Source organism: Merops nubicus, unplaced genomic scaffold (genome assembly GCF_000691845.1).
Source record: "Merops nubicus isolate BGI_N331 unplaced genomic scaffold, ASM69184v1 scaffold961, whole genome shotgun sequence".
Lineage (NCBI taxonomy): Eukaryota > Metazoa > Chordata > Aves > Coraciiformes > Meropidae > Merops > Merops nubicus.
This window is the reverse complement of record NW_008588769.1, coordinates 27,715-44,251: the sequence shown is the minus strand read 5'-3', so window position 1 is coordinate 44,251 and position 16,537 is coordinate 27,715. Positions and strand designations below refer to the sequence as shown.

At 40.1% G+C, this 16,537-nt stretch overlaps 1 non-coding gene across 1 annotated transcript; it reads left to right on the top strand.

The window, feature by feature from the left end:
• The first annotated feature begins 544 nt into the window (after positions 1-544).
• On the top strand, positions 545-617 carry TRNAA-AGC. Its single transcript has one exon. It is a non-coding gene; the product is annotated as a tRNA-Ala (tRNA).
• The last annotated feature ends 15,920 nt before the right edge of the window (positions 618-16,537 follow it).

Here is a 16,537-nt window from a genome sequence, read left to right as displayed (position 1 = left end):
AAGAGCTGTCTGACCAAGAAATAGTTTTGGAAAGAATAAAGGGACTTACTTGTCTTTTTTACAAGTTAGTTTCCTCCTTTTTAACTTTCTTTCTTATTTGTGGGTTTAGAATAAATTATTTTTCACTATCATTTTAATTTCCCTTTATTCACTGGACTTATTTATTTGAAAACAGAATTTAGAAAAATGGATATTAATAATGGTTGCAAGAGTCAGTTACCTGTGTCTTACTGTGCCACAAGATAGCTTGGCTTGGGAAATCCTGTGTTGGGGCTGGTGATGTCCTGTCATTGAGCGTGGATGATAGCAGGGATGGATGTTTCTATGACCCCTGCACCTCCTTTCAAAACTCTTTACAATGCTACAGGCACAGAGGAGAGAGAAACCTTTGTATAGGAAACATTTAAATACTTCTGGATCTTACGGTTCGAAAAATGAATATATTCTACCTTCTTTTAGTGTTTTTGAACTGGAGCATCCTCACTTTAGTCTGTCTGGCCACTTGGCTTTTTTTAAGAGATCTTTAAGCTGCCTACGTAGTAAAGGGGAATTAGCTCAAGTGGTAGAGCGCTCGCTTAGCATGCGAGAGGCAGCGGGATCGATGCCCGCATTCTCCAAGGTTTTTTTGGCTCCTCATTGCAAGAAGGACATTGAAGGACTGGAGCATGTCCAAAAAAAAAAAAGCAATGAAGCTGGGGAAGGGTCTAGAGCATGAGTCTGGTGAGGAGCAGCTGACGGACCTGAGGGGGTTTCCAAGCCATGTAGATGTGGTGCTGAAGGACATGGGTTAGTGGTGCCCTGGCAGTGCTGGGTTAAAGGTTGGACTCAATGATCTGAAAGGTCTCTTCCAACCAAAATGATTCTGTATTGAAGATTGTTTCTATAGTTCTTGACACTGCCTCTGAGATTGTTACCTTTATAGATGACCTGTTATTTTCTGTCCTCTTAATTTCTGCTCTGAAATACTAGGAGGGTGTTGAGTTTGCCCTCTCTGCTCCTAGAAGACATTGAGAGGAAATTTTTTTCCTTTATTGATCTTTTAAATGGTACTTTCTCTCCAGTCTATGAAGTTTAGCTGATCAATGATGTGGCACAACAGCTCTAATGGGTGAGTTTGTCAGAAAATCACATGCTAGAAATGGTCTGTCTGGCCTACTGGCCAGACTATTATGTGTAACCTTTTCTTCAAATAATCCACAAAACACCAACAGAGTATTCATGGGAGGAAATCCAATTGACTCCATTTCTTCTGCATCATTAAAAGACAAAGCATGCACAGGTATTTATTTGGATCACACAGCATGTTTTGTAACAAAGAGAAACAGTGATGTCCTCTAAATAGCAATGGCAACAGTGCTGCAGAACACAGATTCCCCCATCGTATGTAGAGTGGAATTCTAATCTGTGCTAAAATCAGTCACCGTGTCTGCATCCTCTGTGTCATGAAGGGTTTGCTTACTAAGTATATTTTTAGGGCAGTGCTAAGGTGTGCACTGTCAATAGAGCCCCAAAGGCTGAATCCCTTTAAATTTTGAAAATACTGCCTTTGTTAAACATTGTATTGGTTATCAGCTTTTAAAACAGTGACGCTGTAAGATGAGCTCTTTCAAGGCAAAAATCATCCCTGAAAATCACCTCTAATACAGTTTTATATACAAGGTGGGAGCCTTCCGAAAGATGGAATCAAATTAATTGGCTCTGGCTATGTAGCACAGCTCCCATCTCACTGAACTGACAGCTGAAGTGAAAGGCAAGCTCAGACTCCACACTGCTGTTGTATTGTTCTGCTCCTCTGGAGGAGTCTCAAGGGTCAAAGAATATCTGCTGTCAAAGAAAAAAAGTGGGCAGAACTGGTGCTTTCTCAAAGTTCCTAATACCATTTTGCACTTTGACCCATAAAATGGTTACTGGCAAGCTGTGAAGGGCTACAGCCTTCGATATATTCTGCTGTAGCCTTAACATGACTGCTGTCCTTCTGCAGCTAATCAGCCAAGCTGTGGGAATTAGGATAATATTGTGGCCAGAATCTTGCTAAGTGGCTTCTAAAAGATGCTTCTATCAGCTGAAATGAAGAGCTCCTGCCTACCCATTGTAGTTTAATTGGTGTGTGCTACCTTCAGAGCTGGCCTCATGCTGACTGGATGGGAAGAAATTTCACCTTCTAATACCAAGTTACAGGTTAAATTTTTTTCTCAGCCAGGGCTTGAAATATGGGTTAGAACTGGAAAGAACTGATCCAGGATTTAATGGAAATTCCTAATAGAATGAGAGGACAGTCTGTGTGATGTTCTAGTGTTGTGGGTTTTAGGACAGGATGCCATTAGAGTGACAGGAAGGTCTTTAAACTTCTTAAAACATGAGAATATTATTTCCCTTCAATCCAAAAGGAATTTTCTAAGGGTGAAGGTTTGAGAATTTTGATAGTGTTCTATAAAACCAGGGCTCAATTTCAAATGAATTTGCCTAGTCTGATGGTCTAAATGCTTAGATACATAGAGATATTAGAGGTGTGTTGCTCTCTGTGTGTATATGTATGTATACAAAGATTATAAAAGTTATAACTGAAAAATTGTTTCATTTTAGGCAATCTGTGATTTTTTTTTTTTTCTGATTTTTTTTTTTTTAAGAAAACCACCTCAAACCCTAAGCTCAACCTAGATGGGATGGATTTTACATTGTTCTTCTTTTGATAGTAGTTTCACCTGTTAAACCCTGGAAGTAGCTGAACAACACATGGCAATATTCACTATCACAGGTTGTGGTTATAGTTCACATACTAGAATTGTCTTTCTCAAAAGAATTCTGTCCAAAGCACAAAGATTAGTGACCTCTGAAAAGTACTGTGAAAAGAAAAAGTTGAGGTGTAAGTCACCTGAGGTGCAAACAGCCCTGCAGCTCCAGCAAGAAAAGGAACAAAAGAATGATGCAAAATTACAAGCTGAAGAATAATTTCTAGAGAACTTTGGAGAGATATGGACACATTCTCCGCTGTTCTCTCTCTATATAGGAAAAACCTGAATACCAATGCACTTGGGGTTCAGTGGGTGTGATTGATCTTAGTCATCACACAAATCCTAAAGGACAAATAAAGATTTTCTTTGACATTCGCTTCTTTACTCAGATTTGGCAAAGTATTCATTTTTGTAGGCATTTTTTCATGTCAGGCACTTCTTGAGTGCTTACAACCCCAAACAGAAAAAACAGAAGAAAAAATGAACTAGAATGTCTAGAATCATGTAACAGTTTAATTTGGGAAGGTGCTGTGTAGCTCCGAAGGAAACTATTCTGAAGGTAGTGATGAGGTTGAAGGTATTTTAATGGTAAAAAAAAATACCTGACGTTTTTGTCTTATTTTGTTTGTCTTTTTTACAAATGAGAACAGAATATCTGTAGAAGAATCTAATACCCTAAATGTTTAATATTGCTTCATGAAGTACAAAACCCAAATAATGAAGAGATGTGCACCATAAAGCACAGTAGAAGATAGATCACAGAGGAGTAGAAGCATAAATACAGTGCAGGTTGTTTCCTTTGACCAGAAGAGTTTCTGTAGGGCAGCTGGAGAGAGACTTTTCTGCAAAGCCTGTAGTGACAGGAGAAGGTGGAACAGTTTTAAAATGAAAGAGTGGAGATTTAGATTAGAAACAGGGAGAAATTCTGTATGATGAGGGTGCTGAGACACTGGAACAGGTTGCCCAGAGAAACTGGATGCTCCATCACTGGAAGTGTTCAAGGTCAGGTTGGATGGGGCTTTGAAGAAATTGGTCTAGTGAAAGATGTCCCTGTTTGTGACAGGTGGCTTGGACTAGATGATCTTGAAGGTCCGTTCCAACCCAAACCAGTCCATGATTTTAGCATTCTGTGAATATCAGTCTTTGATTTCATCTGGAGCATTGAAAGAATAGAGAGTGAGAAAAGAGACCTAAAGGGGAGGGCATGGTGCTGGGGCAATACATTGAAAGGCTCCCTTATGGCACCTCAGTACTGATTCGGAGTAAATAATCAGAATATTAAACTATGAATCAAAGCCACACAGCAGAAAGGTCTTAGATTTTCCTCCCTTTTTACCCGAACAAAACTGTGGAATTATTGGACAACTTGGAAGGAACTGAACATTTAATTATTTTTTAACTCAAAAGGAAGGGAGAAATAATGGCACACTAAAGTTGATAGCACTCCTCAAAATTTATTCTAGTGGGGCTTGGTTTTGAACAGAACCTAGGAACCAGTTATGGTTTTATTTTTTGCTTTCCCAAGAATCTTGTCATAATAAAGGACAGGCTGAAAAAAATACAAGAGATTATGCCATGTCCACAATCATTGGGCCCTCACAGGCTATTCTGGAACAGGGAGCCAACAGCCCTCTGTTGTTAATTAGCAGACAGATAATCGCTCTATGGCTTTTGGAGTTCATTAGATAATACGCAACTACCTTACTAGCAGTCACCTTAAAACCCATTTGACAGGAAATCTGTAAAATACCTTCAAAAGACAAGCATAAAATTCATGGTCGTGGTAGAAACGCTGGTTATGGCACATAAAATTTTCCCCATGCCCTTCTACTAGCTAAAGTGGTCCTGGGGTGCAGTCAGTAATTGCCTTTCTCTCTTCTCCTTGTCCCACAGGGACCAACAAGCTTTTCAGCTGTCTCCTTGCTAGATTTGCTTTCCTTCACAGATGCCAGCTGTACTCTTTGCAGTCAGTTGTCTAAATGATTAGCATAATTAAGTTAAACTTGGTGCAACTGTTCCCAAATTCTATTTAGCCTGACAGTTGTTTTGGCTTGGAAGTGGAGCTGGTATTTTCAACTCCCCCCTCCTCCCATTTTTTATTTCAGGTGTAATTATATTTGTAGTTGTTTTGTTTATTTTTTCTTTGTAGATGAGAACTCTAGGTCACGATAACTCATTTGCATCAGCAACAGTGTGGCCAGCAGGACCAGGATAGTGATTGTCCCCCCACACTTGGCACTGATATGGCCACACATTGGGTCCTGGGTTCAGTTTTGGGCCCCTCACTCCGAGAAGGACACTGAGAGGCTGGAGTGTGGCTGGAGAAGGGTAACAAAGCTGGGGAAGGGTCTAGAGCACAAGCCTTGTGAGGAATGGCTGAGGGACCTGGGGGTGTTCAGCCTGAAGCAAAGGAGGCTCAGGGGAGACCTTCTGGCCCTTTACAACTCCCTGACAGGAGGCTGGGCTCAGCTGGGGGTCAGGCTCTTCTCCCAAGGAACAAATGATAGGACAATAGGAAATGTTCTCAGGTTGCACCAGGGAAGGTTTAGGTTGGACATGAGGAACAATTTCTTCCCCTAAAGGGTTGTGAAGCCCTGTCCCAGGCTGCCCAGGGCAGTGGTGGAGACCCCATCCCTGGAGGGATTTAAAAGCTGTGTAGCTGTGGTGCTGAGGGACATGGGTTAGAGGTGACCTGGCAGTGCTGGGGTAATGGTTGGACTTGATGATCTCAAAGGTCTTTTCCAACCAAATCAATTCTATGATTTCTTGGACCCATAAAAACACAAAATTGGGGCAGTGACTTGCCTTAAAAGCAGTAAGTCCTTTTGCTCTGAGCAGCACATGGAACTCCTGATGGGGTTGTGAAGGGTTTATAACCACTGATCAGCAGCATAGCATCTCAGCCAGTGCAAACAGTTACTGCTGTGGGCTTTAGAGCTAGCAAACATTTTGTGAGTGAGGTTTACTGTTTCTTTATGGGCAGAGACAAGGTTTTAAAGTTATGACTGCTCCTAGCTGAACTGGCTGCTTAGACAAAGAAGAGCAAACATAAGTCTCCAACAGTCACATCATTAAATGACCTCACTTTTTGCCTCTCCTGTTGACACAAACATTAGTTGCCCTTATTTTTCAGAATTACTAGTATTTCAAGTATGTTTCTATTCTAGAAGTATCACAATGCTCTAGTAAGTCATAGTCTGGTTGTGTTAAAAACTGAATTGAGCTGTACAGAGAAAGTCCCTGCCCTGACTTTCTGGTGATTTAGTTGGAAATCACATTAAACTCTTGTGAGTTCACTTGTGTGACAAACTAACATGTAGCAATTAGTGCAAACCCATGTATAGAACATTATTTTTGTTAGTGTAGCCATTTCTATTAAAAGCAGATGAAGTGAACTGAAATAGCTTCATTTATATATACTTAGGCTTTGTAGGTAGATGACTTTTTGCACTGATGGAGCAAAGTATCTTAAATTGCAAAATTAATTAGAAGAACAGGGTGTTGCATTTAATCTCATCCTCTAAAGTTGCTGAGAATGAGCAACTGTAGTGGAGAATAGGGAGGGGGGGGAGAGAGGGGCTGGAGATAAAAAAAAATGTAGTGGCTGATTGAACTTGCTTTCTACTAGTTAGTCATTACTTCCAAATCTGTGTGGGTTTTTTTATTCTTTCTTGACGTGTGAATGATGCTAATGCTGGCTGTTTGCTCAATCAGGCTGGCCTTGTCTCCCCAAGTGCCTCTCTTTGGTGTTACTGTGTAGAACTTGCATTCAGTTATTTGCAGTAATTTGGGGCACAGCTCTTCTAGATGATTCGTCATGCCACAGGGGCTGAAGTGGTTCCTTTTGTTTAGCAAAACAGAACTGAATTCTAATGAGAAAGTTAATGTGTTGGAAAATTACTCCAAATGAGATAAAATAGCATTTTGCTAACTAATTAAATTTATTTTTCATCCTTTAACATAAAAAATAAAATAGTTTCCAGAACATAGTATTTCTTTGCTTTCAGGGCCTTTGGGGGATGTATTTGCTTTCACTCTCTAGCTTTCTTTCCATTCAGAAGATTGTTTCAGATGCAGACCTATTTTATTCATCTCAAAGATTTCTGTGCTTCTCTATCTATTGCCTGGTTTCTCTGTATTAAGGATTTAATATATTAAATTTAAAAAAAAAAGGTATGTATTGCTTTCCTTTACAGTCTGTACTACTTCTGGCTATAAATATTTTTTCATTATGCTATTGGAACACATAATTGAAGTTACTCAACTGTTAAACATTTAATTTGAGTTTTCTCAGATATCAGGATTCCCACTGACACAAGAACTTGGAGTTCAACATTTTTGTTAAATTTTTAAATATCTTACCATCCTTCTCTCCAGCCTTTATTGCCCCACCAGGAACCTTTTCAGGGGGAGCTGGGGGTGCCCTTTCAGCACTCAAACAGCCCAGAGAAGGTTTATTCAGAGAAAGGAGTGAAGGGTCTTCCCTTCCTTCCTTCTGAACTGTAAACTACCTGCACATCCCCAGCCCTTCATCAGGATCAGCCAGAGACACTGGTGTGAAAAGCTACTACAAGCTTTCAGGTAGCTTTGCTGTTAAAATGAATGCTACTGTTGCTATTTCCAATAAGATTACCAAAATGCTTAACACTTATCTGACTTTTATTCCATTTAATTCTTGGGGTATTCAATTTAGAGAGACTGACAGGGTGATAAGAAGAAAAGGCTATGTCAGAATTTGGGCCCCTTGCTCCAAGAAGCAGGGGTGGCTGGTGCATGACCAGAGAAGTGCAACGAAGCTGGGGAAGGGTCTAGAGCACAAGTCTGGTGAGGAACAGCTGAGGGACCTGGGGGTGTTGAGCCTGGAGCAAAGGAGGCTCAGGGGAGACCTTCTGGCCCTTTACAATTCAGGTGGGGGCCAGGCTCTTCTCCAAAGGAACAAATGATAGGACAACAGGAAACAGCCTCAAGTTGCACCAGGGGAGGTTTAGGTTGGATATTGGGAATGATTTCTTCTCCAAAAGGGTTGTGAAGCTGGGAAGAGGCTGCCCAGGGCTGTAGTTAAATCTCCATCCCTGGATGGCTTTCAAAGCTATGGAGATGTGGTGCTGAGGGACATGGTTTAGTGGTGACATGATAGCTCTGGGTTAATTGTTGGACTCAGTGATCTGAAAAGCCTCTTCCAACCAAAATGGCTCTGTGATTCTGGGAATTTCATTCATGTCTCATGAATGTGACAGTGTAATACATGTAGCTCTGTGTGACTTGCTGTTTTAATTGGCTGCTCATTATGATATGTGTCATAAGCCTAGATGGAAAGAACCCTGACCTGTCTTATGGTGTATATTATCCTGAATATCTCTCTGAAATCAGCTTAGGATTTGAGCCTTGTGAAAAACTAATAATTAGTTGGAGCAGTGGTTAATTAAAATGGCGTGGTGGTGTTAAGTTAGTTGGCAAATAATTTTTTCAAATAGCTGAAAGGGAGGTGTATGCTTTGGTTACATTCCCTGCTATTTAGAAGAGAAATTCCAAACTTTCTTCATTAGCTGTTGCATTCATGTACAGTATTCTGCAGGAAAACAAACCAGGAAAAGCAGATGTTAGCAGATGCAAATTCTCTGCTCCTTTCCATAGCTGTAGATACCACAGACTCAAAGGTGTCTGAAACTTCAAGCCAACTCATTTTAACAGGTTGAAGCACCATTTTTATTGCCATTTAGAGCTGTTGCTTCTCCTCCCAGTGGGACTTTAAGAGCATTGTCTGAGCAGTACTGTATCAGTGATGATTGCTGACTTGCCAGCACCAGCCTGACCATGGCTTAGCTGTGGCATGTGGGAGTAGTAATTTGTGTTCAGAAAGTAAAAACACTGAAGCTGTGTTGAGAACAGCAGGGTTTAGTTCTCTTGCTTAGCAGAATCACAGGAGTTGTTTGATGCCTAACAGCCAGTTCTGATTTGAGGATAAGGTGACCAGTGGGAGGATGTTTATAATTTTAAAATTTGTTTTAGCTTAACTACTTTATCAGAACTCCCTGTAAAAGTTTAGGCTGTTATCCTTAGACATCCAGGTTGTGCTAGACACTGGTTAAGAAATCCCATTAGGCTTTGAACACCAGTCACTCATTTTTAGTGAACTTTGTGTAGGTGCCTTTTTACATGTGACCTGAGACATCAGAGTTCATTTCTACCTGTGTTTTGAACAAACTTAACCACAGAATCATAGAACGGTTTTTATTGTAAGGCACCTTTTAAGTCTCAAATTTAGCCCCCGTGCAGTGAGCAGGGACATCTGCAACCAGAGCAGGTTGCTCAGAACCCCATCCAACCTGACCTGGAATGTTTCCAGCATCGGCCACCTCTGGGCATCCTGGGTTAGGGTCTCACCACCCTCAGTGGAAAAAAATCTCTTCCTTATATGCAGTCTTAATCTCCCCTCTTTTAGTTTAAAACCACCTTGTCCTGTCACAACAGGCCATGCTAAAAAGTCTGTCCCCTTTTTTTTCCTGTTAGTAAGTACTTTTTTTAAGTACTGGAAGGCTGCGATAAGCTCTCCCTGGAGCCTTCTTTTCTCCAGGCTGAACAACCCCAACTCTCTCAGCCTGGCTTTCCAGCAGAGGGTTCCAGCTTTCTGATTATTTTTGTGATATTAAGGGAAAAACCTGAGGGGAAAAAAAAAAAGTGGAGATAGTACAGAGCAGAAAAAATTGTGCAGAAGTGTCTCAAAAGTGGTAGTTGGATTTCAACAGCACTAGCTGTGACTCTAGGACCCTTTGAGGAAGATGGTGTCTGGAGGTAGGTATCCATGCCAAAGAACTCTTGTATTGAAAGAATATGTCATGAGAGGAATCAAGTCACTAATAATACATGAGCACTAAGTAGCAGTTAGTATCTGTGTGCTAGTCCTCTGCTTTTTTTATGGCTTTGGCGTTTGCTGCTGGTACTTTGCCATTCCCCAAGAACTGCTGGAGAGCTTTCTAGTCATGCTGACTTGCTCAACGTTTGCAAGCCCATGCAGCTCGTTCAGGAAAAACAGATTAGATACAAAGTGTAAGTTTTTACTTCTCCTTTAACTCCTGTTGAAACTAGTTGAATACCACATAAGTAAAAATTACTTGATTTGCACCAGCTATAGTGTGTTGTACTCTCTGAGCTCTGTCTTGATTGTTTAAAGTATAATCATACACTTGTCACTTCTACCCTTGTTTCCCAATAGTTATGGCCAGGCAGTTCACGTAAGTCACTGCAAAAAGCACAAGTAGAATTGCTGCCCCAGCTTTCCCATCAGCCTTAAAACTCCAGTCATAGTTCTCAGGAAAAGAAGGAAAGCCACCAAAGCAAAGCTGAACAGGTCTGACAGTCCAGGTAAAAGTCTCTGGAGGTAATAGAGAAAGGAGAAAGGACTGTCTCTTACTTAAGCTCTAGGGCTGATCATGTGAGATAATGTTTATAGGCTGAGATCTGTAGGTTACTTTAGTTATAGTGACATGGGACAGGTATCAATTAGAGAAAATTTCCATAACATAATTAAGAGATAACACTTTGCTCCTTTTTTTTTTTTTGTTAGCTTGAATATTCTCCATTGATTTTAATTAAGCTTGTCTTGGACTCATGACCATAATCAATGTGACTTATTTTTCCCAATTTAACAGCTAGCTTTGCTCATAAAGGAACTTTTCCCAGGCGTAACATGCTCTAGTTATAAAGTTTCATTCTGTGCTATTCAACTACTAGTTCCTAGAATGGCTTAAAAATGCCTTCAGAGTACAGAGCTAGAGCATGAGTAAGTATAATTTTTTCCAAATTAGTAAGTACATGTTCTCAATTTGCTGTGAAAGCTTTATCCTTCTACAAAAAGCAGATAATTTAAATACTAGGTGCCTATTGGAAAACACCTGAAAATACCTTTTTTTTTTCCCCTATGTCATCTTATTAAGAGAAAGGAAAAAAATGGGCACTTGCCAAGCTCTTACTTGTAAATTTGAATGATCATTGCAATTTTTGTCATATCTATTTGAGTGATCTACGTACTGTTTCTGCAATCAACATACGTGCTGTGAATCTATCATAGGATATAAAATAATCTTCCTAAAGGTTGTGGATTGTTAACTAAAATGAATTATGTATGCTTGAATGCTGAGAAAAGAAATCTTCCTTTTATGAGGGACTTTATGATCCCTTTGTAAGGGATTTTTGAGTTCCCTGCAAATGTTTTTGCTACAACTCAGAAACTGATCCCTCTTTCATGTCTCATCATCCCTATAGCAGGAAGGAACATCTGCTGCCATTGCCTTTCAGTGGTTGTCTTCACTTTGTTGTTTAGGCAATTTCAGGCAGTGACCCGTAGCATGGGCTCACGTCCTTCATGTCTGATTAAATTTGGCTAAGAGACAAAGGATCCACTAGATCTGCAGATAGTCAACAACATTTGTAATGAAGGGCAGCATGCTAATAAAACCCTGATGCAAGTAGTACTTCGTTCTTTTGAATATGTGATTATTAATTTCCTCATGGAAATAGTCAAGAGCACTTATCTGCATAATCAGTGCCTCACAAATATGAGCTAAATTTTTCTCAAAAAACTTTGATAGGAGTTATTTTTCAAATAACTCGATTTCCTTTCCCCCCTTCCCCTCCCCTCCCCCTTGGCTAGATATTTTCTTGCATTGCAAATTTCTTGTCCAAAATAAAATAGATTGTGGGAGTCTTTTACCTGAATACCAGAAATGGGAAGTGTAAGAACAAATTGTTCCCTTGAAAAATTTAGATGACGTTACTTCCAAGAACATCCTTTAGTCCAGGTACTTTTAAACTTCTGAACATTTGCTACAATGTTCTTTCATAACAGGCAGTGACGTGAAGTTCCTGATGTTCATGGACTGGGTATTTGAATAATTTTCAATATGCATAGTATAATAGCACTCTGAAATAAGGACGTACGGTTACTTCACCGTCTGTGAAATGGAAGTATTGGACTCACAGCTAATGGATTTATATTGATCTGGAATCTGAGCTCCCGGCTCTGCTTGGTACTCCACCGAGCCACATCCTGAATTTCACCCAGTCTCACTACAAGCAGCTTGCTGAAGTGCTTCAGCAAGAAAAGCCTAATCTTACCCTTCAGTCAATGGATAATTAGAGTCCTCCACATAGTACAATTTATTACATTTAAGGTGTGAGGTGCCTAAATGCAAATTAAATGTGATGTTATATACTTATTGCCATTGATTGCAGAGTGAGGCTCTCATTTTCCCTTAGATTTAGCTAAACTTAGTACCTCGATGGCTTCAGCAAGTAATCAAAAACCAGGAAGGAAGATTGTGAGGAGCAGAAACTGACAACCAGATATGGGTTAGTTATTAGTATGAGACCTTTGCCCTTGTCTTCTAATACAGATTTGCTATAGTGTAAATATGAGGAGTCCCTGGACCAGCATTGCAAAGCAGATCTGTCTAAATAAACATGGAAGAAAGTAAATCCCTGTGACCCTGATGTACTTCTGCAGGCCCCAGAGGCTCTTTGATTAAGTAAAACTGTCACCTACCAGTGTTATCTTTTCACTTTCATTTTGCTCATTAATCTTCAGTGTTGCTAACAATAAGACGTATTTAATGGGTGCGTTAAGACACTCGTAGCCCTTTATCTGTACATTTCTGGCTCCTCTCCAGCTGCTGTAAAAGTGATTTAAACATGTTATCATCTCATGGCTGCTTAGTCCAAGTCCTGATCACCCACATCAGCTTGACTCTAAGGAGCCTTCATCCAGTTTCTACCAAATTCAGAGTCTGGCTGTGACATGTGGAAATTGGTCTGTGATGCTATGTGCATCAAATCCCATCCCCATTTTTGTCCTGTGTGCAGCCTGAATGGAGCTTTAGTCTTCAAAGATATCAGCCAAGGAACTTCTATGAACTGAAAGAATACTGAATAATTTTTTACAGATCAGGAAAATTTTAACTTTTATCTTTTCATAATTAAGGATGATATCTCAGTTACATTTCACCCTGGTCCCAAAGCTCTGGAAGTTTCCTTCACTGTGTAGGTTCTAAGAGCAGCCTCCTGGAGCTGCCACCAGGACATGTTCAGTCCCTTTCCCTGGGACCTGATACTGTGAAATCAGAGATTTGAGGCTTTTAAGGTAAAGCTGGGTATTCACACATTGGATGGATTTTGGCTCCTGGCTCTTAGTAAAATTCTATTTGCATCAAAGCTTTACAACAGGGAGGCTGGAGGCATGAAAAAGCTCTACTTAAATTGATGTTTTTAGCATTTCCAGATTGCCTACCATGAATTCAAGAGCATGGAAATGTAAGGAGCTTTCAGAGAGGCTTGGCCAGCTTAACAAAGAGGAAGGGCTGGATCAACTAGATGAGTTAAATTTCTGGATTTTCAGTTTTCATGATGAGAACAAGAGGATCTGTATCTTTATTCTGCTAGAAGAAAACCTCTAATTTCCCCTTTGAGCTTAAGAATGTGAAATGTCTTTGAAATGTCAGAATTTCCTGTGAAAAAGAAATTTTAACTTTTGAGCAGCTTTACTGTAATTGCCTATTTGTCAGCTTCTGAACTAATTGTAAAATGTCCAAGGAATGGCTTTTTTTAATCGTGGTTTGATGTTAAAGTTCACTTCATTTTACTCTACCTTTACTCTTATAAGTGCAGTAATAGTTTAGTTTCTGCTTTTGAGTTTAATTTCTCACTGACTTTCAGCTAAGGGAGGATGGGCAGAGGAATTGTAGTAATTCAGGTGGAAGAATAATGTGCATGAGCTGTCTGAATACAGAAAGCATTAATTAAGAATATACATTATAGATACACTCTTTTCTAGAAGGCCACAAAGTCTGCTGGCTGAAGCAGCTCCCAATGCAAAGAAAAAAAATTATGATACAAGGTAGATTTTAGTGCTCAGAGTACCATAGGATTAATTATAGTCCTAAAGCCAGCAGACTCTCAGGAAACGGAACCCAATCCTTGAAAAGAATGAATGGCTCCTGAGGAGAGAGATTGATTTTGAGTAGGAGGTTGAAAAAGAATGGCTTCATCTTTTCTTAAAAACAAAACAAAACAAAAACAAACAAAAAAAACCACCTTGGTGTCTCACAGGATTAGGTTCCTTATTAAGGATATGCATCCTGAAGAGTGAATGTTAATCGAGATATGGCATGGTCAGGAGCAGGTAATATATTCATAGGTCTGTTAAAAACCATAATGCTTTGTTTAAAACTAATTTAGATAAAATTTTATTAATAAAGAAAAAGTTGAAACAACATTTCTAGAAACCTTTTTGGTCTATTAAGTTAGTTATTTTACTTCCTGAACTTCTTGATTATGCAAAGAAAAGCACAAGTGTATTATATTCATTGAACCATTAAATGGGAGTCCAGTGAGTGATTAAAATTAATAGGTCAGCATGAAGCTCGGGTGGATGCAGAGGGAAAAGCCCAGGGTGACTAGCTATCAAAATGCTGCATCTGTTTGTCAAGGTGAATGGTATAGCCCCATTTTTTAATAATTGTCTTCCTATTAGGCTTTATTAGAATTCATGTGCACTTGTCATCTTCAAAGAATTAGATTAGAATTAAATGGGGTGTGTGTAACCATTCTTCATAAAAATACACTGTGAAATATATTGCTGGTTAACTTCCCAAAAAAGTGATTTCCTGTTCAGTGGTGGTAGTTCCTTGAGCTACTAGGTAAGTTATGTTTTCGTTAGACCTACGCAGCTGTTTCCTGTAGGTTTGCTACCTTTAAAGCTGTGGAAGAGATTGTAGAGCCAAAGGAAACATAGAATCATAGAATGTTTGGGTTGGAAGGGACCTCCAAAGGTCATCTAGTCAAACCCCCCCATCTATAAGCAGTGACATCTCCAACTAGATCAGGCTACTCAGAGCCTCATCAAACCTGACCTTGAATGTCTCCACAGATAAGGCCTCCATTACCTCTCTGGTCAACCTATTCCAGTGATCTATCACCTTCATGTTGAAGAACTTTTTCCTTATGTCTAACATAAATCTCCCCTTTTTTAGCTTATAGCCATTACCCTCGTCCTGTCACTACAAACCCTTGTGACCAGACCCTCCCCCGCTTTCTTGTAGGCCCCTTTCAGGTACTGGAAGGTCGCTATAAGGTCCCCCCAGAGCCTCCTCTTCTCCAGGCTGAACAACCCCAACTCTCTCAGCCTGTATGCATAAGAGAGATGCTCCAGCCCTTTAGTTGGTTTTGTGGCTCTCCTCTGGACATGCTCCAAAAGGGTCCACATCCTTCTTGTGTTGGGGGCTCCAGAGTTGGGCACAATACTTCAGGTGTGGTCTCCACAGGGCAGAGTAGAGCGGCAGGATCACCTCTTTCCATCTGCTGGCCACGCTGCTTTGGATGCAGCCCAGGATTGGATTTGCCTTCTGGGCTGCTGCTGCACATCAGTGGCTCATGTTGAGCTTCTCTCATTTACTAGTACCCCCAAGTCTTTTTCCAAAGGACTGCTCTCTATCTAGCATGTCCTCTCCTAGCCTGTAGTGGTAATACTGATTGCCTGGGTCCAGGTGCATGTCAGCTGCCCCACGCAACTTAGTATCATCAGCAAACTTGCTGAGGGTGCACTCGATGCCACTGCCTGTGTCATTGATGAAGATATTAAACATCACTGGTCCCAGTACAGACCCTTGAGGGACACCACTTGTCACTTTTGCCCAGCTAGATATTGAGCCATTGACCACTACTTTCTGGGTGTGACCAGCCAGCCATTTTCTTGTCCACTGAACAGTCCACCCATTGAACACAACATAAGGAAGAAGAAAATGAAACAGCTAAATGTGTGCAGCACCTAGAATCATAGAATCGTCAAGGTTGGAAAAGACTTCTAAGATCATCAAGCCCAACCATCACTCAACACTACCAACTTGGTAAAACAAAATTAAATGGTGTGATTGCTGTTTCCTATGCTGAGTAGACAGATGTTTTGGCAAGTAAGTAATGTGAGGCAGGAAGATGTGGCTTGCAACTCAATTTTATTGTGTGTTTTTTTTTTTTTTTTGAATTATATGGATATGAACAGTTTTTAATGCTTTTGCTGCTGAATAAATGACAGATATGTCTGTTAGATTGCACCACATGGTGCTACTGAATCCTAGTGGCCACTACTTCTGGTGGCATGCTAATGGCACATCTGCAGCACAGCATGGAGCAGGCTGGCCCGTGGTGAAATGATTATACTTTGCAGGTTCTAATTTTTAGTAGTATGTATTTTGGAGTCCTAGCTCATTTACCTTTCTCATTTATGACTGCAGACAGCTTTCTTATTTCTATTGCACCTTATTGTGGCTAAGCCTCACATATGTGATGTCAGGAACTCTGTCTCTTGTATTCTGACTTCAATTAAACTTTTGGTATGAATAATACATAAATTTTGAATTAAAATGAAAGAGCTCTGGATAGACAATGAATGTTTTTCTATCACATTCTAACTCAGTGATCTGTAACAGGCACTAAATTGTAAAAACCCTGACATAATTTAATCCTTTAGTAACAAAATGAGGCACACAGCTCCATGTCTGAGTTTACCTGAATTCAAACAGTGAGACTGGAATCTCATCACAGTTAAGCAAGTATGAGTCTGAAATAACTTTCCTGACAGTCTTAGTGTGGATTTACACTAACATAATGGAGGATTGAATATGGATTTTGAACTAAAATCTTTTCACATCTCACTCAAAGGCTCAGGTAAGTTACTTTTACATTTAGCTGTTCTTACATTTGGACAGCTCACACTAAGTGCATGATCCGTTCGAGTGACAGCAGGAAGTCTAGTTACA